This window comes from Larimichthys crocea, unplaced genomic scaffold (genome assembly GCF_000972845.2).
Source record: "Larimichthys crocea isolate SSNF unplaced genomic scaffold, L_crocea_2.0 scaffold457, whole genome shotgun sequence".
Lineage (NCBI taxonomy): Eukaryota > Metazoa > Chordata > Actinopteri > Sciaenidae > Larimichthys > Larimichthys crocea.
The window spans coordinates 651-28400 of NW_020855955.1; the positions used below are offsets into that span (position 1 = coordinate 651).

Here is a 27750-nt window from a genome sequence, read left to right on the forward strand (position 1 = left end):
CAGCCAATGCCATCAGTGGTATGAAATGTGCGTGAATGGGTAATATATTTATTATATAAATATAATGTTATATTTAAAAATTTTATTTATTTATTTATTTATTTATTTATTTATTTATTTATTTATTTATTTATGTACTGTAAAGCACTTTGAGTGGTCAGAAGACTAGAAAGGCGCTATATAAGTACAGTCCATTACCATTTATCTGTTCCTGTGAGTTTCCATACAGGACATGTACTCAAACATGTATTTTGGCTACGCACCAAATTAGTACACTTTTTAATGTTTTTGTCTTACATTTTGTAACATATAGAATGAATGCAAAGGGAGTGATCCTGAAGGCATTTGACCAGTACAGTACTGGAAGACCTGCCTTGACTTTCACACCATGAAAGGAGAGAAGAACTACATCTCTGTGTACAAAGGAAGTGGTGAGCTGAATGAGCATTCGTCATCAGTTCTGGCAAACCCTTCAGCATCTTTCAGTTCCATAATATAGTTTTACAAATCGTAACTTTACTGTTTTTGGTCTCACACTTTCATCATGGAAAGGTTTTCTCAGGAGTTGATGAGACCAAAACAGGGCTAAAAGACGAGTTAATATTGGACTTAGAGTTGTCTGGTGACCACATTGTCATTCTCTGAATTCTGACCTCTCCTGGTCATAAAATTCTATTACATTAAGGGCATCTCTTTTCTTACAGATTGTTTTTCCCGTGTAGGTTAACCGGCATGTGGGGAAGCAGCAGCTGTCCATTGGTAAAAAATGTGATAGTCTAGGAACCGTTGAGCATGAGTTCCTGCAGCTTTAGGCTTCTGGCATGAGCAGCCAGAGTGACCGTGTATGATTATGTCACCATCATGCAGGATCACATCAGAAAAAAAAGTAACATTAACATGGATCACCTTGAATTAGAGCTCAAACACCTTTTCTCCTTATGGTTACATTTTTTACACATAACTGAGGTTGCAATTCTGTTGTTCCATCAATCTTCCTCAGATAAAACTAGCAACTTCAAAAAACATGATGACTCGAGTGCTCTAGGTGTTCCCTATGACTACGGCTCTGTAATGCACTCAGCAAAACGTCCTTCAGCATCGGTTCTGAGCCCACCATCGTCACCAAGGATCCCCCACTTTATGGATGTGATTGGTCAGAGGATTGGGTTCAGTGCCAGTGCCTAACCAAACTCAACCTTCTCTACAACTGCAGTGAGTCATATCATCAATCAAACATACATGGAGAAAGATTACCTTCATTCCACAAGTTTGCACATTCCACAAGAGAGTCTGGGGACAACAAATTCTATGTACAGCAATAGTTGCAACTATATCACAGCTTAGTAAACTTAGTATATTTATTTTTACTTTCATTACTCTTAGCATAACAGTCTTAACTTAGCTATCTCGCTTTAACTCCAAAGGTTCTTGACAACTCTCAGAATATGTCACAGTTTATATACTCTGGTGCCGAGATCCAGGCACTTCATTGGTGAAGTGGTTTCCAAAAAAAGGCGATATCAGTGGCATACTGATTATGCATTATGTGTATTTCAGCAATGCAGAATATATTTGTTCTCAAAATATTGCACAAATTAGTAAAACTACATTGTAAGTAAGTAAGCAAGTGAAGTGTGAATGAAGCAAACAATGAAGAAACATGAGGTAATAGTGTACAATGTAATGAGATTCAACCTGCATGAGAGAAGCATGTATATCATGATATAATCAGGATCGGATATTGAATGAAGAGGGGAATACACAGTGACCTATTTTGAAAACAGTAGACTTAATGTACTATACATGCTCCATAGTAAAGGGGCTAAATAATCTACACTGGGAAGGTCCTTTGCGTTTCAATCAGTAAACTGAAATCACTTATTGAAGAACAATTTTTGTCCCATAATAATTTAGCAGTTACTAAAAGGTCAGAGTTTTCCTGTAGAAGATAATTCAGTATAGATTGATAATCTTGGGCAATAAACTTTAAGTTAATAATCAACAGTAATAAACCTCAGGTCAACCGTCTCTACAACGCAATGAGTCATCTCAACCTGTCACTCTGAAAGCTGGATATGTTTGATATGCTGGATATATTTCTCTTCTTAATATTATTGTCAAAATGATTTTTTTAACATCTCTATCATGCTTGATCTGATAAAGAAATTTGTCAAGGTGCATAATAAATATTGATGTATTTCTTACAGAATACTTGTTAGCTTTACTGGGCCAAAACAACAGCTTCTTACTGGTTGGATTAAACCTGACCTGACCAAAATTTAACTTAGCATAGAGAATCCTGTCAATGATCAAAATAAAACAAGCTGTTTCTGTGTCTGGCTTCCGACAGCTTGGCTGCTCTGGGGCAAATTGACGCAGCCTGCTCGCGGCATCTGTCACGAATATTGTCACACTTTTAAATATACACTTCAGCCTCACAAACAGAATATTCTCACGGCTAATACTGTTTTATCAGATTTAATAGAACATGAAATAGGTTGAAGCTTTTCTCATTTGGATAAAGCATATGAGTTCGTCCCTGGAAAGTAATCTTGACTTTCCTTTAGTACTGTTGTTGGTCCCAATTCCTCAGATTCTACTCTCTTGTATTGTGTTGTTGTTGCATTTTTTTGCATTAAGAAAGACATAAAAGTCATTTTTACCGGACCAAGGGAATGAAAAAATACTGTAAAAAAGCGAGTGATATACTTGATTGACCTGGTAAATGGCAGGCATCAGTCCAGTCCTGATTATTTAATTTCTGATTTTATCATAATCAATAATTGATCCAAAGCACACTTCCAGTGTAAACTAAAGTAATAACTACATAAATAATTAGTAGCCTTCCAATTAAGATAAAAGTCTTGGTCATTTCAATCTGCTGTTTGCTGCTCTTGATGAAACTCTTTTTTTTCTCTCCACAGCCACGTCTTCTACCTTTGTGGCTTAGCGTAACTTTGAGCAGGGAGAACTTTGTGGGATGATTCAGGGTCCTGGTGGAAACAGAAAGTGGGATCAGCGTAGTTCTGTGGGAGGAGGGCCTCACACTGACTTTCTCCAACATGGGACAATGCAAAGGTGAATGTCAGTCATTTAACAATGCATGATGTGCTAAACTTTGAGTCATTTCTAATTAGTGTTAACAGTGGCAGACTTAGACAAAAGAAATGAATGAAAAACATCTCTGTGTGTTTGTTTCAGTCAGCAGTGACAAGTAAAAGTAGTCACATCCACATTCTCCCTTATCAGGCCTCATACAGTAGATACTGGCCTTGCTTTCAGTGTCTGTTTTAAACACTAACCCTGATTTTTAATAAATAATCTGTACAAAGTACAGGCTGCATTTAAACAACATGGATCTTATTACCTCTACAAGGATGTTTGTTTTCACCAAATGGAAAAAAGAAAAAAAAAAACATCATATTCACTTTGATTATTGTTGCAAGGTCCTTTGTAATACAACCAGTGGTTGCAGATTAGAAAAAAAAGCTCTGCACTATTCAGTTGTGGTCTTGTGATTTGTATGAGGTTCCAAGATTGACTATGACATTTTATTATTTATTAGATACAATTTAAAGAGGGATTTGTGTCATGGTTGTTGTAAAATCTGCACAAGATGAATGTTCTTACACATGTTGTCCCTGAATTTGATTGGAAAATGTTGCCTTTACAAAAGATAATAAAACTATTTATTTGGAGTCAGTCAATGTTCTTTAACTTTTATCCTTACTCATACTGAGCTAAAGGTCTATCCACAAGCTGTGTGGCTAATAACATTTGACCCATACAGCACTAAAACCTTGTGGTGATTTATTCCTGTCCAGTAATCATGGACAGAACTAATTTAACTTTCAATGTTTAGATTACTATGTTAATATAACAAACTTTGAGGGCTGATATTACCCATTGTTATCTCCTTGTGACCTCAGGACGGTTACTTCATGCACTTCAGCACAGCTTCTGATGAACCTGGTGACCGTGCATTCCTGGGAGAGCGCTGCTTTACCCCAAACTGGATTGCCCAGTGTCTGCATTCTTCCTCTCTACACCGGAGCAGCTGACGAGGTTCTCAATATTCTGGTTCGAGAGTATAACAAAACACCGCCCTGGTGGTGTGTCGAAACTCATCAAGAGTATTCAGGTAATTAAATGAAATATAATAATTATCATTAAAGCCTTAACGTATACACCGGGAACTGTCTGACTTTGGTGAAGATTTAGAATGTGCAAGTGTGAATCATCAGAAACTCAGTGATTTACCCAGAAATCTTAAAAACTGGTTACATTTATAATTAATTAAATACAATAAAACATAATAATTAATTATATATATATATAATATATATTTTATTTATTTTATTTATTTTTTTCTTTACAGGAGGTGTCAGGGACTCCTGGGAAATGATAAATCAATCTGGTCAGGGCTGGAAGGTCCGTGTGGTGTTTGAGGGTGTTGAGGGGAAAGGAGTCCATCAAAGGGGGTTTTCTCTTCGATGCCATTAACCTATCATCACAAAGTGCCCACGACACATTTGCACATCCGCACATTACCGCCTGCTGGCACCACACCACCAGGAAATAAATGTATAGCCCTCGCTTTTTGTCACCAGAGTTACTCCTTCCAGGTAAAAAGAAGAATAGTAGAATATTATGTCAACTATGTGTTGACGTGCCCACCCCCCCCCCCCCACCCCCCCACCCCCGCCCCCCACGCCCCCCCCACCGCCCGCCCCCCAACCCCCCCCCCCCCCCCCCCCCCCCCCCCCCCCCCCCCCCCCCCCACCCCCCCCCCCCCCCCCCCCGCCCCCCCCCCCCCCCCTCCCCCCCCGCCACCCCACCACCACCCCAGCCCCCCCCCCCACCCCCCGTAACTGTGCTTCTCACTGTCACGCACCGCTCTCAGCACGCACAATGTTATTTGATATCCAGGCTTCACACAATTGTTTCTATAGTACAAGTTACCATGTTATTATTTTTGACAATCGCTGGTTGCGTTTTTTGTTTTTGGAATATAAGGATAGGTAGGATATAGTAGGATTTGACATAACACAAGTTGCCATCTCTCCACTGTAAATTTTTTGTATATCTATATTTGGCTTCTTTTTTTTTCTAACTAAAGTAGCAAGTACGTGAATGTTACTCATACACGCGTGATTGAGTAGGAGTAGACATAATAGGGTAGAAGTGACCGCCAGGGTAATTCGGCCCTGGACTTCACCACTGACTCAGCGGCCCCAATGACCAAACAATCCAAGTGGCCGTGCCTGTTCCATGGCAGCAGGCAACTATGGCTCTGATGTATCAACAATCTGAACATTCAAGACAGCAAATGAAACATTGCAAAAACCAGATGGTGCCACCACTGAAACCCTGGGCAATGAAGTCCTGCTGAACGGTAAGAGAATAGGTGGAAATTTAGCTTGATTATCCACACCCCTTCTGTTTTTATACAGTGGAATGGAAGTCAGTTTGTCATTCCACCCAACAGAGAATGACAGTGGGCTTGCCGTGTTCTTCCAGGCACTCATAACTACTGGGACAATCCCATGAAGGTGGGCTCTCAGAGTGATTGAATCTGATGGTAGCCATTACTATCGCAGCCCAGGTTTCGGAAAACCGTACCGTTCATCACCCACAAGTAGGCTGAAGAGCCGACAGTGTCACAAAGGAGATGAATGCTTCTGTCCTCCTTCAGTACTAAGTGTGGAGGACTTCAACCATTAACAAGACCAGGGGCCGTCTGTGACATGGCTTGCGTGGTATTCCATGTGAAAACTTGGCCGCATGCCAAAACTAGAAAGACTGACACACAAAACAGATTCTGATGTATCAAGTAAGCTTATGCATGGATCCACGCAAATGTTTTCGTTTTGTACTCCCAATGAACATTGGGAATGCGCGCCATATACAGAGGCTGCAAATCCTTCCCGTCCACGCTCCCATTTAAAGATATAGTTCTACTGAATACCAGGAGAAATCAACAGGCGGTGTGTTTTAGAAAGCTCTGCAGCTCTAATTTCACCATCAAGAAATATAGCGACGACCACAAACATGATATTGTGAATGTGCACATGCCCCAAAGTGCATTGCGCTTGGGTTTACTACGGGACTAATTAAAAATAACACTATTTACTCACCCAGAAGCCCCCATCGCGCCCGTGGCCAGCCTGGTTTTTCCCAACATGCGTTAGTCATAGACTGGAAGGATTCAGGCGTTTTGAAACCAAGGCCACCATCTTGCCATGATTATGTTCGCTGCATTTGGTGCCACGCACATATGATGACATTGGATGAAATGAAATTGTTCCCTTTTAACAATAAAACAATATTCATGCGTGGATGCCGTCTTTTTAGCAAGGATGTGGTGCGTCAATAGCGTTCCAATTACATTAAGGAACCGCACTTGCTTGCAAATTTGCGGTTTAGTCGAGACCTGTTCCAACAGCTTTCAATGAAAGGGAATTGTGATGTACCAGATGACTTGCGGATGATTCCATACCACACGCTGGCATGCCTCGGCTCAGAGGGTTGAACTGGACACGTCCTGACCGATCAGCCAAGCTCCTGCTGGAATGCCCCTGTTGCCCAGGAACCCCCAGCGTGGTCAGACCTGTTGTGGACACAGACACCCCTGGCAACTTGCCGTGTTGTTGCTCGTCTCGCACATTGGCCGTTGTAAAACGAAATGGGCTTATGGTCAATTAATCCCATCATTGCAGGTTCCCTCTAAACAACGCCTACGCTGGCCTGTTGTTAATAACCATTTTGCCTTCTCACAGTGCGCATGCTTTATATCTACCCATATAATTGCAAAACACGGTGGTGTGGTGTGTAATTGTTTTCATAAGTGTGTCTCTGCCGGTGCACACACTCTGATGACTACTTGTTGCCAACTTAACATTTGCCCAGCATCACCTATAGTGGCGTCCAAGGAAATAGCTTGTAGAAACGTGCGTGACGACAGCTTATGAAGTTGCGGTTGCACTGGCACATTTCCCACGATTCATTTCAACGTTTGTAATCCTGAACGTGAGCGTGAAAAAGACGTAGCCCCTTTTTTATGCATACGCTAGGTTTGTCATGAGGCCCCCAGGAGATACACACACAACTATCTTGAAGATCATATCTGTTTCTGAAGCGTGCATGAACTGTTTCACGTTGTCCTGCAGAATATAGCTCATTGCGGCCTAAAATCTTCAGCCTCTTCCCGCGCTCTTGTCGTCCCAGGTGATGGCTGATTCGGAGGAGGCCCATGATGAAGGTGCTCCACTGGAATGACTAATAACCACCGTGGTCAAGCGCATGTGGTAGGTGCAGTGGCAGCAGCCATGTTGGTGGTTTCTTTACTGATTGCCTGGAGGATGAGGATGAGATTGCAAGTTAAAGGTGATGAGGTGCTGCTCGAACAGCCCTTGCTGATTTATGGACATGTGTGTGAACATTAGAGTCATAACTAATTGTCATCATTGAACTTTAGGTTAGCGATAATTAACTGTCCGCAAACTCCAAGTTCTTTAATTGTGTTTGAAAATCTATTCTAAATATGTCTGTTTCATTACAGGAGCACCCAACCAAAGGGTTACCTTCTACTTCAGGGCTGTCCAAACTTCTTTTAAAGAGGGACAGATTTGACAATGTGAAGATGCCCCGGGGCCAATACTAACATTTTAAAAATGAAGATTAAAAGTTACCGTCTGTAACAATTTTATTTTCATCGTCACATTTCCAGTTCTTCCTTTCTTTCACATCTGAAGTCAGATAACAAAGAATAAACTGTATGGAATACATTAAACATGCAAGTTGATACAAATCTAAACCTCATGTTCATTTTAAACATGACTTATAATGATAAATACAAAGTCTGTTAACATTTAAGTTTAAAACATATCACTCTTGATCTAGTCTTTCACAAGATCTTTCAGAAAGTAATATTTTCTGTCACATCTACAGATATAACACCAGCATGTTAGAGGTTAACATGTAACATACTCAAATGCTTTGTTATGTCAACCAAAAAAAGCCAAATCTTCCAGCATACAGTATCTGACAATCCTAGCATACCATAAATAATATATTGTAAAAATAAAGCTGAGGGCTGCATGAAATCTGACCATGGGCCATGATTGGCCCCCGGGCTGGACATGCCTGTTCTATTTCAACCACTCCATGATGATGTCCTGAATAAATCAGTACTAAAGAGAGAGCACATTACCTAATGATCCTAACAATTCATTCAGATTGTTATCTGACTCCTTTTCATGTATTTCTTTCTAAATAAAATCTTTTGGCAGCATACATGTTCGTGTGTATTTCCTTCATGATGAAATGTAGAAATTCAGTTGTCATTGTCAGTTATTATAGAGTAAGTTATTTATAGTAATGTTGTTACTTACAGTGTCTGTTTGTCTTTAATGCAAAAAAGCTACTGCTCACCCCACCCCCTCTTCCGTGGCAGTGTTGATAGTGCGGACATGAGTATGCCTTTGTACAAGTATGTAGAGTTTCAACCATAGACAGTATAAAGAAGTATGTTGTAGCAGTGACATCACGCCTCAGGTTTCTGAAGAGCCTTTGTGACACTGAATGACACCTGGGTGCTCAAACAAATCTGTAACAGCACCCACCTGTTATTATGTATAAAAACTCAGACTTCAGACTCCACTTGTCATGAATGGGGGAATTAGCTATAGAGACCGAAATTATTTTTTGTAACAGGCTGTAAACATGTTGAATTTTGCTGTGAAGTTGGATATTTGGTAACCCTTCATTTTAGAGTCTGCAAATTACCAGGCATTTACTATGAAACTAGACAGTGTTATAAAGAGAGGTGCAGGGTCACAAAAGCCTCACACTGGTCAGGAGGTGTGTAGAAAAACAGGTTGACTTTTATTCAGTCATCAAACCAAAATAGTCATTTAACAACAAGGAAGAATAACCAAACCATTCTCAACATATATACACTCTGATAGGCCTTCTCCCCAGTTCAAACCAGCCTATCCGAGTAGAGCTGTGGAAGGGAGAACGAACAAGATTAACAATAAAAACCATCATTTCTTTGATTTGCTTGTCCCAACAAATACATATTAAATTCTGCAATATAAACAACACTGTACATTTAAAAATGAAAATCAATGAAATGTACAACATGAATTCAAACTTCTAGATTGCCATAACTACTGAGGTGTGCTCCCTCTTTAAGCATATTTCCAGATGCACAAAGGACTTAAAGCAGGTGATTCAAATTCAAACTGTTCCTTTGGCATTATGATTGAATTTTTAATATGTTTTTTGAAATTAATTAACCTCTGATGACAATGCTGTGTCTCTTCTAATTAATATAAAGAATCAGTTAAATAAATAAAACAAAGAAAATGTAACATACTTAGCAAAGATAGCCCAGCAAACAGTGAGAGAGTTGGTGCTTCCTCACAACAGTAACCAAATAAACAGCATACTGGCTCTTAAGAGGTTAAAGGTTTTATAAGCCAGCTACACATGCGCACACATACAGTCTCCTCACATACAGTATTGGAACAGTGAGGCTAATTCCTTTATTTTTGCTGTAGACTGAAAAAACTTGGGTTTGACATCACAAGCTGGATATGAGACAAGAGATCAACATTTCAGCTTTTGTTTCCAGATATTTACATTTTGATCTGATACACAACGTAGAAGATAGCACCTTTTGTTTGAACGCCACCCATTTCTCATATGAGCAAAAGTATTGGTACAGATAGACTTAAAGTAGATTACAGTAAATAAAACTTATTATTTAGCTGCGTATCCTAAGCTTGCAATAACTGCATCAAGCCTGTGAACTTTTGTGATGCTTTTCCAGGCTTTGACCGCAGCCTCTTTCAGTTGTTGTTTGTTTTGGGGGGTTACCCTCTTCAGTCACCTCTTTAGCAGGCAAAATGCGTGCTCTGTAGGGTTTCAGTCTGGAGATTGACTTGGCCAGTCTAAAACCCTTCCCTTATTGGTCCTGATGAACTCCTTTGTTGTTCTGGCAGTGTGTTTTTGGTCATTATCTTGCTGCATGATGAAGGATCTCCCTAACAGTTTGGTTGCATCTTTCTTTAAATTAGCAGAAAAATGTTTCTGTAGACCTGTGTGTTCATTTTGCTGCTGCCATCATGGGTTACATCTGGCATGCGGTGAGGTCAAGCTGGGTTTTTGTCTTGTCTTGTCATTTCCTGTTTTATTTTGAAAAGTAACTCTCCTCTCGTTTCAGGTTACTTGCCCTTCCGCATGTGTCACCAGTCGGCTTGTCTTCCCTGATTCCTGATTGTGTCCACCTGTTTCCACATTGCCCTCATGTGTCTTATAGTCTGCGTCTCCCTTTGTCTTGTGCCAGAGTGTTTCATTCTAGTCGTTCACCCAAGCCAGTCTTTTCCACAGTCCTTGATCTACCTTGCTTCTCCACATAACATGTTCTTGTAGTTTTTGCCTCCACGTGAGTGATTTTTTTGTTGTAAATTTCATAGTTTATGGTCATTGTTTTCTGTTCAGTTTTATAGCGGATTTAGCTTTTGTCCTCCCTTTTTGTGGAGTGATTTTCTTTTTCTTTTTCCTCTTTGCTTTTATGTTTTTCCCCTCTTTGGAGTGGTTTTGTTTTGTAGAGTATATTTTTGAAAACGTATCTTTATTTTTTGATTCTAGTGTAATTTTCATAGTGTTCTTTGTGTCACTCAGTGTTGGAGTTCTCCAAATAAAGTTCTGCCTGGTCGGTAATATATCTGCATCTGAGTCCTTCTTAAGTCCAGGTCTGACAACATCATCAATGAAAATGAATGAGCCCATTTCATAAGAAGCCATGACATTACCTCCACTGCGTTTCACAGATGAGCTTGTACTGTGTTGTGTGTCCGAAGTCTGAATCTTGAGTTAGAGACTAAGCCTTGACTTCTGCAACATTTTATTCATAAATTCAATCTTATTTTCAAGAAAGGCACCAGAGCACTTCAGAGTTCAGTGCAGCAGGTTTTCGTTCATAAAGGAAAGTAGTTTTTCAGCTCAAAACATCATCTTTTATAATGGTATAATCTCAAAATTGGTACCACCCATTTTTATTCCCCTTCAATAAAATAATAGTATCAAAATCACATGATTCTCTAGTATCCAATCAAATTATTTGGGCTGGATTTTCTAAAACTGATAGCATATATTACATCCGGTGACACAGCATGCCTTGTTCAACTTTATTTCAACTCGCTTTTATTTGACCACCCTCACGTTTCTACTTTGTTTTCTGCCTTGTGTCTGTCCTCCCTTTTCCACACAATTAAGTTTCAACCTCTATACTGCAAGTTTCTAAGAATTTAATTTATTACACATTTTCACATTGTTAAGGCTCGTGGCTATGATTGTATTACTTATATTTCCATTACAAACAAGTGATCTACTACTAAGAGGATAACAATCCCAAACTAAGATGCTACAAAAAAAAAAAACATGCAAAACTAAGAAATCCAGACATGGTTAGTGTTTTATATTAGATGTAGATATTTTAAATGGTTTCAGTCCTGAATGTCAGTGTAGGCCATTGCCAGGGATAACATGCTGTGAATACAGTACAATTTAGTTTTTTTTAGTAGTTAGTTTATTTTTTCTGTTTAAAAGTCCTCCTGATCTCTACACGTTTGGTTTCTAACCGATCACAGCAATATTATTTGCCCATAACTGTCACAATCCACTCCGGTCCCCTGCCTGCTTTTCCCTCTTACCTGCACCCAGTAACTTTCCACTCACCTGTCAGCCCCGCCTCCTTTTATGCATACGCAAGCTTTGTATATGAGGCCCCAGGAAATCACACACAACTATTCTTGAAGATCATTCTGTTTCTGAAGCGTCATGACTGTTGTCTACTTGTCCTCAGATATATCTCATCTGCTGGATCCTCAGCCCTTCCCCGCTCTGTCGTCCACGCTGATGCTGATCTGATGAAGGCCACTGATGAAGGTGCTCCACATGCTGCTAATAATCCCACCGTGGTCACAGCTGTGGTAGGTTCAGTGGCAGCAGCCATGTTGGTGGTTTCTTTACTGATTGCCTGGAGGATGAGGAGGAGATTGCAAGTTAAAGGTGATGAGGTGCTGCTCGAACAGCCCTTGCTGATTTATGGACATGTGTGTGAACATTAGAGTCATAACTGTCATCATTGAACTTTAGGTTAGCGATAATTAACTCTCCGCAAACCCCAAGTTCTTAAATTGTGTTTGAAAATCTGTTCTAAATATGTCTGTTTCATTACAGGAGCACCCAACCAAAGGGTTACCTTCTACTTCAGGGCTGTCCAAACTTCTTTTAAAGAGGGACAGATTTGACAATGTGAAGATGCCCCGGGGCCAATACTAACATTTTAAAAATGAAGATTAAAAGTTACCGTCTGTAACAATTTTATTTCATCGTCACATTCCAGTTTTCCTTTTCTCACATCTGAAGTCAGATAACAAGAATAAACTGTATGGATACATTAAACATGCAAGTTGATACAAATCTAAACCTCATGTCATTTTAAACATGACTTATAATGATAAATACAAAGTCTGTTAACATTTAAGTTTAAAACATATCACTCTTGATCTAGTCTTTCACAAGATCTTTCAGAAAGTAATATTTTCTGTCACATCTACAGATATAACACCAGCAGTTATGTCCTTAGAGGTTAACATGTAACATACTCAAATGCTTTGTTATGTCAACCAAAAAAAGCCAAATCTTCCAGCATACAGTATCTGACAATCCTAGCATACCATAAATAATATATGTAAAAATAAAGCGGAGGGCTGCATGAAATCTGACCATGGGCCATGATTGGCCCGGGGCTGGACATGCCTGTTCTATTTCAACCACTCCATGATGATGTCCTGAATAAATCAGTACTAAAGAGAGAGCACATTACCTAATGATCCTAACAATTCATTCAGATTGTTATCTGACTCCTTTTCATGTATTTTTTCTAAATAAAATCTTTGGCAGCATACATGTTCGGTGTATTCCCTTCATGATGAAATTAGAAATTCAGTTGTCATTGTCAGTTATCATGAGTAAGTTTATTATAGTAATGTTGTTACTTACAGTGTCTGTTTGTCTTTAATGCAAAAAAGCTACTGCTCACCCCACCCCCTCTTCCGTGGCAGTGTTGATAGTGCGGACATGAGTATGCCTTTGTACAAGTATGTAGAGTTTCAACCATAGACAGTATAAAGAAGTATGTTGTAGCAGTGACATCACGCCTCAGGTTTCTGAAGAGCCTTTGTGACACTGAATGACACCTGGGTGCTCAAACAAATCTGTAACAGCACCCACCTGTTAATGTAAAAAACTCAGACTTCAGACTCCACTTGTCATGAATGGGGGAATTAGCTATAGAGACCGAAATTATTTTTGTAACAGGCTGTAAACATGTTGAATTTTGCTGTGAAGTTGGATATTTGGTAACCCTTCATTTTAGAGTCTGCAAACCAGGCATTTACATGAAACTAGACATGTTATAAAGAGAGGTGCAGGGTCACAAAGCCTCACACTGGTCAGGAGGTGTGAAAAACAGGTTGACTTTTATTCAGTCATCAAACCAAAATAGTCATTTAACAACAAGGAAGAATAACCAAACCATTCTCAACATATATACACTCTGATAGGCCTTCTCCCCAGTTTCAAACCAGCCTATCCAAGTAGAGCTGTGGAAGGGAGAACGAACAAGATTAACAATAAAAACCATCATTTCTTTGATTTGCTGGTCCCAACAAATACATATTAAATTCTGCAATATAAACAACACTGTACATTTAAAAATGAAAATCAATGAAATGTACAACATGAATTCAAACTTCTAGATTGCCATAACTACTGAGGTGTGCTCCCTCTTTAAGCAATTTTTCCAGATGCACAAAGGAATAAAGCAGGTGATTCAAATCATACTGTTCCTTTGGCATTATGATTGAATGTTAATATATATGTATCTGTTCTCTTTACAGGAGGTGTCATGGACTCCTGGGAACTGCATAACATCAATCTGGTCAGTGAGTCACGGAAGGTCCGTGTGGTGTTTGAGGGTGTGAGGGGAAAGAGTTCATCAAAGGGAGGTTTCTCTCTCGATGACATTAACCTATCATCCACAAAGTGCCCACGACACATCTGGCACATCCGCAACATTACCCGCCTGCTGGCCACCACACCACCAGGAAATAAACTGTATAGCCCTCGCTTTCTGTCACCAGCAGGTTACTCCTTCCAGGTAAAAGAATATAATAGAATATATATAGTCACTATGTGTATGACGTGCTAAAAGACTGAAATCAGTGTGTCCCAGGCAAAAAGCTAGTATCCTCATCAGTTGATGATCATGTTGAAGACGTAACTGTGACAATATCCACTAAGCTTTTTAGCCAGAAATGGTTATTTGATATCCAGAGCTTCACACAATTGTTTCGTATAGTTACAGTTACCATGTTATTATTTGACAATCGCTGGTTGGTTGTTTTGGTATATAAGGGTAGAGTAGGATTCATAGTAGGATTTGACATAACACAATGTCTGCATAGCTCTCCACTGTAACATTTTTTGTTAAATATCTATATTTGGCTTCTTTTTTTTTTCTAAATAAAGTAGCAAGTACGTGAATGTTACTTCATACCACTCTGTGATTGTAGGTAGGAGTATACCTAAATGGTAGAAGTGACCGTCCAGGGTACATGGCCACCTACTTCCACCTGACCTCAGGCCCCAATGACCACAATCTCAAGTGGCCGTGTCCATGGCAGCAGGCAACTATGGCTCTGATGGATCAACAATCTGACATCAGACAGCAAATGAACATGCACCGAATGGTCACCACTGACCCTGGCAAGAAGTCCTCTGACGGTAAGAGATAGGTGGATAATTTAGCTTGATTATCCACTCCTTCTGTTTTTTAAACAGTGAATGGATTCCAGTGAGTTGTCATTCCAGGGAATGACCGTTCTGTTTCTTCCAGGCACTCAGTACTACTGGGACAATCCCAGGAAGGTAGGCTCTAAAGTGACTGCATCTGATGGTAGCTATTACTATCGAGGCCCAGGTTACGGAACAAGTGTCTTCATCACCCATAGTAGGCTGAAGAGCCGAAAGTTCATCAAAGGAGATGATGCCTTCTTCCTCTTCAGTCTGGAAGGTGTGGACTTCAGACACTTAACAAGACCAGGGGCCTCATGTACAAATGCTTGCATGTATTTCCATGTGAAACTTGGCGTATGCCAAAACCCGGAAACTGACGTACGCACAAAAAAATTCAGATGTATCAAAGTATGCTTATGCATGGATCCAAGCATGTTTCTTTTGTACATCCCAATCAACGTGAAATTGAGCGCATATACAGAGGTGCCAAACTCCTCCCTGTCCACGCCCCCATTTAAATGATATAGTTACTGAATACCCGGAGACAATCAGGGGCTTGTTAGAAAGCTCTGCAGCTCTAATTTCACCAGCAGAAAATAAACAACAATACTGTTTAACAGCATTGTATGGGAATTTGAATTACCTGAATGACTGGATTCGGATGATTCCATACCACACAGCTAATAATAATAATAATAATAATAATAACAATAATAAATTTATAATGCACTTTACATTTGAAGCAAATCTCAAAGTGCTACAATACACACACATAATATACGCACACAAAGCAAGAAGTACTGTAAATCACAACAAAAGAAATCACGTTAAAAACGATGAGGAAAAAAGGAAAGTTTTAAGTCTTTTTTTAAAACTTTCAAGGGTCTGTGATGCTCTCAGATGGTCAGGAAGGGCATTCCATAGGCGTGGTGCAGCGGCACAGAAGGCTGGCATGGCTCGGCTCAGGGTTGACTGGCACACTCCTGACTGATCAGCCAGCTCCTGCTGGAATGCCCCTGTTGCCAAGAACCCCAGCGTGGTCAGCACCTGTGTGGTCCGTGGTCAGCACAGACAACCCCTGGCACTTGCCGTGTTGTGGTCTCTCGCACACTGGCCTTGGTAAAAGAAAATCGGCTTATCGGCAATTATCATCATTTGCAAGTAAATCATTGCGTTCCTTAAATCGCTCACGTCGGATTGCACCATTTGCAAGGTCCTCTAACAACACTAACGCTGCCTTTGTTAATACCATTTTCTTCATCACATTGCACATGCTTTTATATCTACCCATATAATTGCAAACACGTGGGTGTGTTAAATGTTCATAAGTGTGTCTCTGATGTGCACATCACTCTGATGACTACTTGTTTTCACATTATTAACAGTTTCCCAGCATCACCTCTAAGTGTCGCCAAAGGAACAATAGCTGTAGAAACGTGCGTACGCCAGCCATGAAGTTGGCGTTGGGCACTGCACATTTCCAGGATCATTTCACGTTTGATACATCTGAACGTGAGCATGGAAAAGGACGTACGCCACTCAGACCACATAACGTGAATGGCTGCCGTTATGTGGTCTGAGTCAGCTGGGTTCATTCTGGCCAGTTCGTTCGACCGAACTATGGACCAGAACCCAAATGCACAACTCTCAGACAAAAGTTTCAAAATAAAGTTTTTATTAACAAAATGAAAATCACTCTTGACAGAGAAAACAACTCTACACTAATCTAAGAAACTAAAACTCACTCAACTAAAGCTAGACTAAGAAAGAAAAAGAAAACAAACAGAAAATCCAACTCAAATAAACAAAGTAACAAAACAACAAGACCTGACAATGGCATGGATAAAGCACTGGTTCTCAGACACATGAGACAAGACGAACTGGCACAGAACAAAGGGCGACACGGACTATATACACACAAGGTAAGGGCACAGACAAAGAGAAAACACAGAGGAAACAGCCAAAGAGAGAAAGTAAAACTGTCAACAATAGACACAGACAGGAAGTGGAAACAAAATAAAACAGGAAATGATAAGACATCATAAACACATGACAAAAACTGAATAAATTAACTTAACAATGTTTCCTGGACATGACAGCTCCTCTGGCTACCTGTAACAGCCCACATTAAATTGCTAATACTTGCCTGCAAAGTAGTTTCCAGATCTGCAACAACCTACTTGAACACCTTTATACAGGCATGTTACCCCCCGGTCGTTGAGCTGTGCAGAGAACTTTTCCCATCTGTTGTTCCCTGTTGGTGGAACCAGATCAGGGGCATCCCTCTAACAAGAGAGTTCCTCCTCTTCTAGCACTACCAACAACTGGACATGCTGAATATATCCCCCTGTAGAACTGACACTTGATTCTATGAGTAGTACTTGCTGCACTAACATGTCCTTGTCACACTGTACCATGATTGTTTTCCTTTTTTTGAGTCACTTTGGATAAAAGCATCAGTTTAATGACTAAATGTAATGTCAAATGTATAGTTCCAAGTCGAATTTGGTATGTTCTTTGTTTTTTTGGGTCTGCCAACTGAAGTGGTTTACCTGTAGTGAGTTAAGCCAGTAAGGTTAGTCCTTGTCCTGCATTTGGTTGTCCTATAAAGGACAGGGCAGGCTAGGGCCTTTAGGCATACTGAGGTCCATGAGGTAATTTTGAGTCGAAGTCCCCCTAAACAACCTCCCAAAACTTTCAATTTCTTTGATTGTTCTCAAAGTTCTCTCCACACAGTCACTGTTGGACTCTAAATTGTGAATGTAAACTGTCCCCAGACTGTTAAACCTCCATAAATTACCACAAAAATGTTCAGGAGGTGACCTCAGTATTGCTATAGACTTGACCAAGGGGTCATTCATCCTGTCAACCTACCAAATTTTGTTGTTCAGCCACACAATGTGACTAAAACAAACTGATAGGTCATATTAGGTCATTAGGTAAGGTCACATCTGTTTGTGTGCACTGTTATTTAGTATAAGTAGTATAAGTTTTGCAACCTCCACCACAGATGTATGTTTATTAGTGTTGTTGTAAGCCAATCCTAAGCCAATCAATGATTAATTTGACAGCAGTCTAATCTCTCTCAGCGTTGTAAAAATGATCAGATCATTTGAATGTTGCATGTTTTGCTGTGTTTCCTCTCCTGTACAAAAACAGAGTGACAACATTTTCTTGGACACAGCAGGACTGAGGAGGGTTGAACCAACACTGAGAGTGTGTTTTTGTGAGTGTGTGTCTGCAGCTGGAGCCATGACACACAGGTGGATCATTGTCTTCTTTGGCTTGGGACTGGTAAGTGTAATCTATATTGTGTTTCCAATCCAAAACAGTGACACTGTTTTAATGTTGAGTTTCTCAGGGTGTCAGTCCGTTCTTTAGTAATTCATGTACAGTAATTCATTTCCTCCATTGAGGGATTGATCTGTTTTCTAATATATTTACCAGGCAGCAGCTGAGCTAACAGGTGATACAGGTGAGTCACATATTGTGATGTTTTTCATGTACTGTCAGGAAGTGCTTTACAAAGACTGAACTTTAGGTAGTGTAAGATGATGTAAATGATCTGAATATGTATATGGATATATGTATAACAGTATCCCCACTACACCCCTTGTACTTAAGCTGTACATTTAGCAGCAAGTCAGAATTTCCTGCTTTACACTTGAATGCATTTTAGTATCAGCAATGTAGACACCTGACTCAGAACAACCTGGAAATCCATTTTAAATCTTGAAATAGAGTCAAACATCAGGATTTTAGAATTGAAATGGAAGAATAAATAATTCTAATAATAAGGCACATTTATAACTCATGCAATCCCACATTTGAGCAGCATATTATTGATTCTACATCTGCAGAAACTGATGTTGATGAAGGACATGACTGGGACATCTTTGACAACAATGAAGGTTCGTAGATTATTTTTGATGGCTATGTTGTATAATCTAGTTTATGTCTGAGGATTTTCATCAACCAGTACAATTTTCCTTTGCAGCGGCCGGGCTGGATCTGCTGGAGGGAGATATCCAACACGATGAAGTGAGTTAGTTTTAGTGTGCACAGACACCAAAGAATCCAAAAACTCCTCAGTGTACACAAACACAACTATTTTAGTGCTTCCTAACTTCCCTAGTCATAATAATCCACTATAGTGATCAGACTGATCACAAGACAGCCAATCACATATTACCAATGCCAACTTGATTCAATGTTATTATTATTATATGCTTCTGTAAATAATTGGCCACACCTTATGTCTTATCTCAATTATGTAATTTTTAATGAAATTGGAGTGAATAGACCAAGTGAAGTTAATGAGTCAACAGAAGATACAGAAAGATTATTTCATGTTTATGACAGTTGTAATGATAATGTTATGTCAGACCCTTCAATTGAAGTGTCACATTTTCCTAGATTATCATTTGTCTGATAATTTTCCAACAATCATAAAATGAATGTGCATTTTTCCATATTTGAGCAGTATGACATAATCTCTGTTCATCTACATTATTGAATAAACGTGTGCCTATGTACATATGAAGTAATTAGTATTTTCAACACTCAGAGAATAAGAACTACAAATTTAATAATAATGTCTTCTAATAGGACAAAATATTCTCATTGTATTAAAGGAGATAGAATTTCCATTGCAAACAAGGAAAGTTAGCAAATTCAAAATCCAAAGTTACAGCTATATGACTTAGTCAATCTGTTTGTGTTCGGTTTCTCTTTTATCCATCTGTCATTTCCTTCATTCACATCAGACATTCAACAGGAACTCCATCATAGGAGACAAGTATCGCTGGCCGGCAACCATTCCCTACTACCTAGAGGACAGTCTGGGTAAGACTATTTTGGGACTACAGTTTGCTCTTAGCTGTAACTTACTGTAACTTGTTACAAGTGCCTGCTGAGATTTGGGTAGCAAACCATGTATGAGTTCTTGTGATAACTTCTAAGGCTAAGGATAAGGGTCAGATTCCCACTTTGAGAAGATTCACTATTCAGAGTGGGAAACAACTAAAATTCAGTTTCTTGTAACCAATTTGAAGGTTTCTGATCACATCAGATCCAGGACAGGATCGCTCTGCTTTTATTCCTCTTCATCAGACTCTGAACCACTTTATGTGTGTAAGGATCTCTGACCTTTCAGCAGAAATATTTGTGACTTGGTATTCTCTGAGTGTTATTCTGTGTAATGATGTTCTTACATATGACAGTGTATGTTCATATTGTCTTCTTAACCTCCTTTCAACAATGTTGAAGACAATGTCTTACATTTTGTAACATGTAGACATGAATGCAAAGGGAGTGATCCTGAAGGCATTTGACCAGTACAGACTGAAGACCTGCATTGACTTCACACCATGGAAAGGAGAGAAGAACTACATCTCTGTGTTCAAAGGAAGTGGGTGAGCTGAATGAGCATTCGTCATCAGTTCTGCAGAACCCTTCAGCATCTTTCAGTTCCATAATATGATTTTACAAAATGTAACTTTACTGTTTTGGTCTCAGCACTTTCATCATGGAAAGCAGCTGTTTTCACTATATACATAATCTGCCCACTACCAAAGAGCATAGTGGGGCATTTAGGAGTATCAAGGGTTGACGGAGACCAACAAGGTTAAAAGAAGAGTGAATATTGGACTTGACTTAATTTTTGATACTGAGGCAGGGACATGTCTAATTGTCGTCTTCTGAATGCTGTCCTCTCCTATCTTAAAAAAACTATTTAAAAGTGCATCTCTTTTCTCTAGATGTTTTTCCTCTGTAGGTAACCAGCATGTGGGGAAGCAGCGGCTGTCTATTGGTAAAAACTGTGATCGTCTAGGAACCGTTGAGCATGAGTTCCTGCATGCTTTGGGCTTCTGGCATGAGCAGTCCAGAGCTGACCGTGATGATTATGTCACCATCATGTGGGATCGCATCGAACCTGGTAACATTAACATGGATCACCTTGAATTAGAACCCAATACTTATATACAAATGCAGTATCCTCATATACTATCTGTCTTGTTCAATCAAAACCAAAACCTGATATTCTGTTTTTGACTTATTCAGGTAAAGAGCACAACTTCAGAACATATGATGACACAGTGTCCAGTGCTCTAGGTGTTCCCTATGACTACGGCTCTGTAATGCACTACAGCAAAACGTCCTTCAACATCGGCTCTGAGCCCACCATCGTCACCAAGATCCCCCACTTTATGGATGTGATTGGTCAGAGGATTGGGTTCAGTGCCAGTGACCTAACCAAACTCAACCTTCTCTACAACTGCAGTGAGTCATATCATCAATCAAACAATACATGAGAAAGATTACCTTCATTCCACAAGTTTTACACATTCCACAAGGGAGTCTGGGACAACAAATTCTATGTACAGCATATTGCAACTATATCACAGCTTAGTAACTTAGTATATTTATTTCATTAGCTTTCAACTCTTAGCTAACAGTCTTAACTTAGCTATCTGCTTTTAACTTCCAAGGTTATTGACAACTCTCAGTATGTCACAGTTTATACTCTGGTGCCGGATCCAGGACTTCATTGATGAAGTGGTTTCCAAAAAAAGGGATATCAGTGCATACTGATTATGCATTATTTGTATTTCAGCAATGCAGAATATTTTGTTCTCAAAATATTGCACAAATTAGTAAAAACTAATTGTAGTAAGTAAGCAAGTGTAAGTGTGAATGAAGCAACAATGAAGAAACATGAAGGTAATGTTTACAATGTAATGAGATTACCACCTGCATAGGCAAGGCATGTATATCATGATATAATCAGGATCGGATATTGAATGAAGAGGGGGAATACACAGTGACTATTTTGGAAAACAGTAACTTAATTTACTATACATGCTCCATAGTAAAGTGGCTAAATAATCCTACACTGGAAGGTCCTTTGGTTTCAATCAGTAAACTAATCACTTCATAAGAAACATCTTTGACCTTTTATGTAACTGCTAAATTATTATGGGACAGAGTTTTCTGTAGTAAGATATATCAGTATAGATTGATAATCTTGGGCAATAAACTTTAAGTAATAATCAACAGTAATAAACCTCGGCTGTCCTCCCAGATACCACACATGCCACACATGCTTGAGTCATTTATTTATCCAGCCTGGTAACTTGTTAGGCTGCCAGTCTTCAGCCAGGTGGCACTTTTTTCTTTCTACCTGCATACCAAGGGTGCTGAATCATTCAACATCTTCCATTTAATTTGCTCTATGCAGTGAAATAAAAGCTGTATATCTTTTATTACTGAGACTTTAATTCAGACAACTCTAATAGTCTGGCTTCTATATTTGTGATGCCTTGTAAACAAACCATCCCAACCTCCCTCTTGCCAATTTCTCACAAAACAGAATATTAATTATATTTTATATTGAATCTTTCTACATATAACAAAATACATGTTAGTAGCCTTCCAATAAGATAAAGTCTTGGTCATTCAAGTCTGCTGTGCTCTTGATGAAACTCTTTTTTTCTCTCCACAGCCAGTCTTCTACCTTTGTGGATAGCTGTAACTTTGAGCAGGAGAACATTTGTGGGATGATTCAGGGTCCCTGGTGGAAACAGAAAGTGGGATCAGCGTAGTTCTGTGGGAGGAGGGCCTCACACTGACTTCTCCAACATGGGACAATGCAAAGGTGAATGTCAGTCATTACAAATGCATGTTATGGTGCTAAACTTTGAGTCATTTCTAAATAGTGTTAACAGTGCAGACTTAGACAAAAAATGAATGAACACATCTCTGTGTGTTTGTTTCAGTCAGCAGTGACAAAGAAAACTAGTCACATCATCATTCTCCCTTATCAGGCCTCATACAGTAGATACTTGGCCTCTGCTTTCAGTGTCTGTTTAAACACACAACTGATTTATAACATAATCTGTACAAAGTACAGGCGCAGTTTCTCAGTGCTGTTTGTTTGTCTATCTGTCAGCAGGATGAAGGAAAAACTACTGGCCGGATTTTCATGAACTTGTTGGAAAGATGCACATGGGCCAAAAAAAAAAAATCATAATTCAAATCAAATTATATTTCATCTAGTTTCAAGGTCAATCATAATACAACTGTGGTTGCAGATTTGCATACCATAGAAGATTGGATTTTTGGCCTTCCTTGGCAGAGGTCTGCCTCTCCCAGTGGTGCCCCTATAAATAGTTTGAGGTTCCAGATAAATACAATTTTGTGACTTATTAGATACAATTAAAGATACAATGTCTTTCATTGGTTGTATAAAAAAGCTGCAGGGCACAAAAATAAAGGTCTGCACACTAATGGACTCCAAAATAATAGTTTTAATTTCTTTTTTAAGTTTCGATCTACAAGATCTTCCTGGGGCCAATGTCAAGAGAAAACAGGATTACGTGCAGAGGCAGCAATCAACTCAGATCACTAACACCTGATGGTCAGGAAGCAGCAGGAAAAAAATAAGGCCCACAGATGGCAATCACAGAAGCTACAGCAGATAGAAACACCATGCATGTTGTTCCTTGACATTTGTCTGAGGAAGATCTTGGAGATTGACATGTTGCCTTAAAAATGGCGTGATTGTGTGTTTTGCCAACAGATTATCATGTAGAACAACATTTCATTTGTTTAGTATTACTATGTAATATAACAAACTTCTGAGGGCTGACATTACCCATTGTTATCTCCTTGTGACCTCAGGAAAAGGTTACTTCATGCACTTCAGCACAGCTTCTGCTGAACCTGGTGACCGTGCATTCCTGGAGAGTCGCTGGCTTTACCCCAAACCTGGGCCCAGTGTCTGCAGTTCTTCCTCTATAACACCGGGCAGCTGCGATGTTCTCAATATCTGGGTGCGAGAGTATAACAAAACACAGCCCTGGTGGTGTGTTGAAACTCATCAAGGTATTTCAGGTAATAAATGAAATATTATATTTTATAATTAGTCCCTATGTGAACACCTGACATGCACATGTTTTCACAAGGTTTTCCTTTTTTTAAAAAATCTCTCCAAAAGAATCACTACCTTAATATGGTGGGTGTGGGGTGCATATTCTCTCTGATTCTGGGAGCTGTGTTGTCCGGAGCATTAGCCCCTGGTAGGGTCTCCCAAGCCAAATTGGTCCCAGTGGAGGGTCAGATGAAATGCGATTCACTAAGACCCCCATGATTGTACAATATGTTGTGTTGATTTGTCCTTGTACACGTGACATCCATTGCACGTCAGTCCGTCCTGGGAGAGGAATCCCTCCTCTGTGGCTCTTCCTGAGGTTTCTTCCACATTTTTTCCCTGTTAAAGGTTTTTTGTGTCACTTGAACCGAGGGTCTAAGGACAGAGGGTGTCACTCCCTGTACAGATTGTAAAGCCCTCCGAGGCAAAAGTACTTTGTGACTTTGGGCTATATAAGTAAAATTGATTTGATTTGATTTGATTTGATTTGAAACAGAACCCAAAGAGCAACAGGACTTTGTCCAGATTGCTCAGGGGTTGTGGTCAGAAGGTCAACCTTCTGGCCGTCTAAGCACCTGCTGGCGAACACCGTGGTGAAGGAGGCCATCAAGCTGAAGAAGGAGGCCTTTCGGGCTTGGTTGGCCCAGGGGTCTGGCAGCAGACAGGTACTTGGTAGCAGCAAACCATTTGCCTTTGCCATTTTTAGACTCAGAGAGCAGTGAAGAACTGCTGACCCGGACTGGGGATATTGTTGGGCAGTGGAGAAGAACACTCTGAGAGGCTCTTGAAACCCAACCAAGATGTCCTCTATGAGGAGGTAGAACTGAAAAACTTGGGGGAAGCCTCTTCCATATCTCTGGCAGACCCCCAAACTGATTGGAAAAGCATCCGATCCGTGTACAACCAAAGTGAGAGTTGTGCTGCATTCTCGGCACAAGGTTAAACAATTCATGAGTTTTATTTGGTTGCGTGAGGAGGCTGTCTGGTTTGGGAACCTCAGGACTGCATCTCTGCTTTTTGCCGATGATTGTTCTGTGGACCTCATCGGCTGTGACTTTCAACATGCACTGGGGCGATTTGCAGCTTTGTGTGAAAAGCGTGAGTGACAGTCCGCACCTCCAAGTCTGAGGCCAGGTTGTCTGCAGAAAAAGTGATAATATGTATACTTATCTGTTCTCTTTACAGGAGGTGTCATGGACTGGAACTGGGAACTGCATAACATCAATCTGGTCAGTGAGGCACAGAAGGTCGTGTGGTGTTTGAGGTGTGAGGGGAAAGAGTCCATCAAAGGGAGGTTTCTCTCTCGTGACATTAACCTTCATCCACAAAGTGCCCACAACACATCTTGCACATCCGCAACATTACCCGCCTGATGGCCACCCCACCACCAGGAAATAAACTGTATAGCCCTCGCTTTCTGTCACCAGCAGGTTACTCCTTCCAGGTAAAGGCCTTTTGAATTTTATTCTCTCATAGACAAAAATTTCTAGTGGACAACTGTTAATTTTAATAGCTGGAATAATTTTGCTGTATTTTATCAGAGGTAGCTAGTGAATTGAGCTAATATCGCCTCCTTGAGTTTGTGAAATCCCCATATGCATCTGACTTTTTAAGCTGAGTATTCTAAAAATAGCTTTTAAACATGCACTACACATGAATAAGATTTGATTAGACATTACTGTGCCTCCTTGGTCTCGGGAGTAACACAATTACTGTTGCTTTTAATTGATACAGTATGTTAGCAGCTATATTAAAAACATCTTAAAGTCCACATCTAAAAGTTTTAATTATGGTTGTTTAGTCCTGGGGGCAATTTTGCCTGCTCTACTATGGCAATGCCGTAACCCACCATACTCTGCCTCTGGTTGGACATAACATTGTCTTTTTTGGTTTAGTTGGTTACGTTCTGTCATAAGGGATGAAAATTGTTTGGAGTTGGGGGTAAGAAACAGGGAGAGCTAGGCGAGGCAGAGTAGGTTTATGATACTAGGATACTAGGATTCACAAATTTGGATTGATAAGAGAGGACTTAGTGAGTATCGTTAACTAATTATCCCACAATGTATGCACAGGTTTCTGCTGCTGCAACAATTTCCTGAGTTATCTAAAGTTAGTTCATGTTTTTAAAAAGTAGCGAATACATAATGGTTACTTCATACCACTCTGTGATTAGTAGGTAGGAGTATAACTAAATGGTAGAAGTGACCGTCCAGGTACATGGCCACTTACTTCCACCTGGCCTCAGGCCCCAATGACCACAATCTCAAGTGGCCGTGTCCATGGCAGCAGGCAACTATTGCTCTGATGGATCAACAATCTGACATCAGACAGCAAATGAACATGCACCGAATGGTCACCACTGACCCTTGCAAGAAGTCATCTGACGGTAAGAGATAGGTGGATAATTTAGCTTGTTATCACTCCTTCTGTTTTTTATACAGTGAATGGATTCCAGTGAGTTGTCATTCCACCCAACAGAGAATGACAGTTCTGTTTCTTCCAGGCACTCATCTACTGGACAATCCCAGGAGTGGGCTCTAAAGTGACTGCATCTGATGGTAGCTATTACTATCGAGGCCCAGGTACCGGAACAAGTGTCTCACACCCAGTAGGCTGAAGAGCCGAAAGTTTATCAAAGGAATGATGCCTTCTTCCTCTTCAGTCTGGAAGGTGTGGACTTCAGACACTTAACAAGACCGGAGATCACACACAACTATCCTTGAAGATCATTCTGTTTCTGAAGCGTCATGACTGTTGTCTACTTGTCCTCAGATGTATCTCATCTGCTGGTATCTCCGCTCTTCCCCGCTCTGTCGTCCACGCTGATGCTGATCTGATGAAGGCCACTGATGAAGTGGCTCCACATGCTGCTAATAATCCCACCGTGGTCACAGCTGTGGTAGGTTCAGTGGCAGCACCATGTGGTGGTTTCTTATGCTGATCCCTGGAGGATGAGGGGAGGCCGGCAAGTGGAGAGTGATGGGTGCGGATCATACAGCACTTGTCTGGATTCCATGGGAAGTGTGTGTGAGTCAAACGTTAGAGTCATAACGATAAGCGAAATGTATTATCTGCAAACACTAAGTTCTTAGTTTGTGTTTGAAAATCTATTCTAAATATGTCTCTTTCATTACAGGAGCACCCAACCAAAGGGTTACCTTCTACTTCAACCACTCCATGATGATGTCCTGAATCAGTCAGTATAACAAAAGAGAAAGCACATCATTGAATGATTTTCAACACACAATTCAATCAGATTGCCATCTGACTCCATTTAATGTATTATCTGATTTTAAATAAAAAATTCTTAACACCATGCATGTTCCAAATCTCCTTTTTTACTGATCACCACTTCTATATCAGTTTTTAGAGTAATAGTACAGAGTAATAGAGTAAATTTAGAGGAGTAGAGAGTAGAGTAGAGTTTACAGTAATGTGGTTACTTTCAAAGTTCCTGAACTATACAATTGTAAACACTGAGGGCATTTAGGCTTCCTACAAGTATAGATTCTTAAATTTTAGTGGTAAAAAACTTATCCTCAGGTGACTAGAAAGGTGCAGAACGTTTCTAAATACAGCTAGCCAAGATCTTCCTTTCCTCTGCAGAGTTTTTCAAGCCTTGAATTGTCTGGGTCCTGTCTACATCAAGTTCGCACACATCCTTGGTATCTTATGAATGTCCCCAAGGATCAAGCACCTCACTCTCCTTCCATTTCTGGAATGTAATATATATTTTTTATTTTTTTTTTTTTAAAGTTTGAACATTGGCCAATGTCGTGCCAGCTTGTAATGGAGCGCAGGCTGGTAGTACAAAACATTCAAAAATAAACTACATCTGCATGTTGTGACCTATTGAATTTCTGTCCTGGTGCAGGTGATGTATGAATTGTGCAACAATGCCAAACAGAGGCTGATTTAAATTTACTAATCTGTAAACAACAAAA

At 39.9% G+C, this 27750-nt stretch overlaps 2 pseudogenes; both read left to right on the forward strand.

Moving 5' to 3' along the window:
- Positions 1–314: 314 nt before the first annotated feature.
- LOC113745109 (meprin A subunit beta-like) lies at positions 315–17659 on the forward strand (annotated as a pseudogene).
- Positions 17660–17869: 210 nt separating this feature from the next.
- Positions 17870–26643, forward strand: LOC109142350 (meprin A subunit beta-like; annotated as a pseudogene).
- The last annotated feature ends 1107 nt before the right edge of the window (positions 26644–27750 follow it).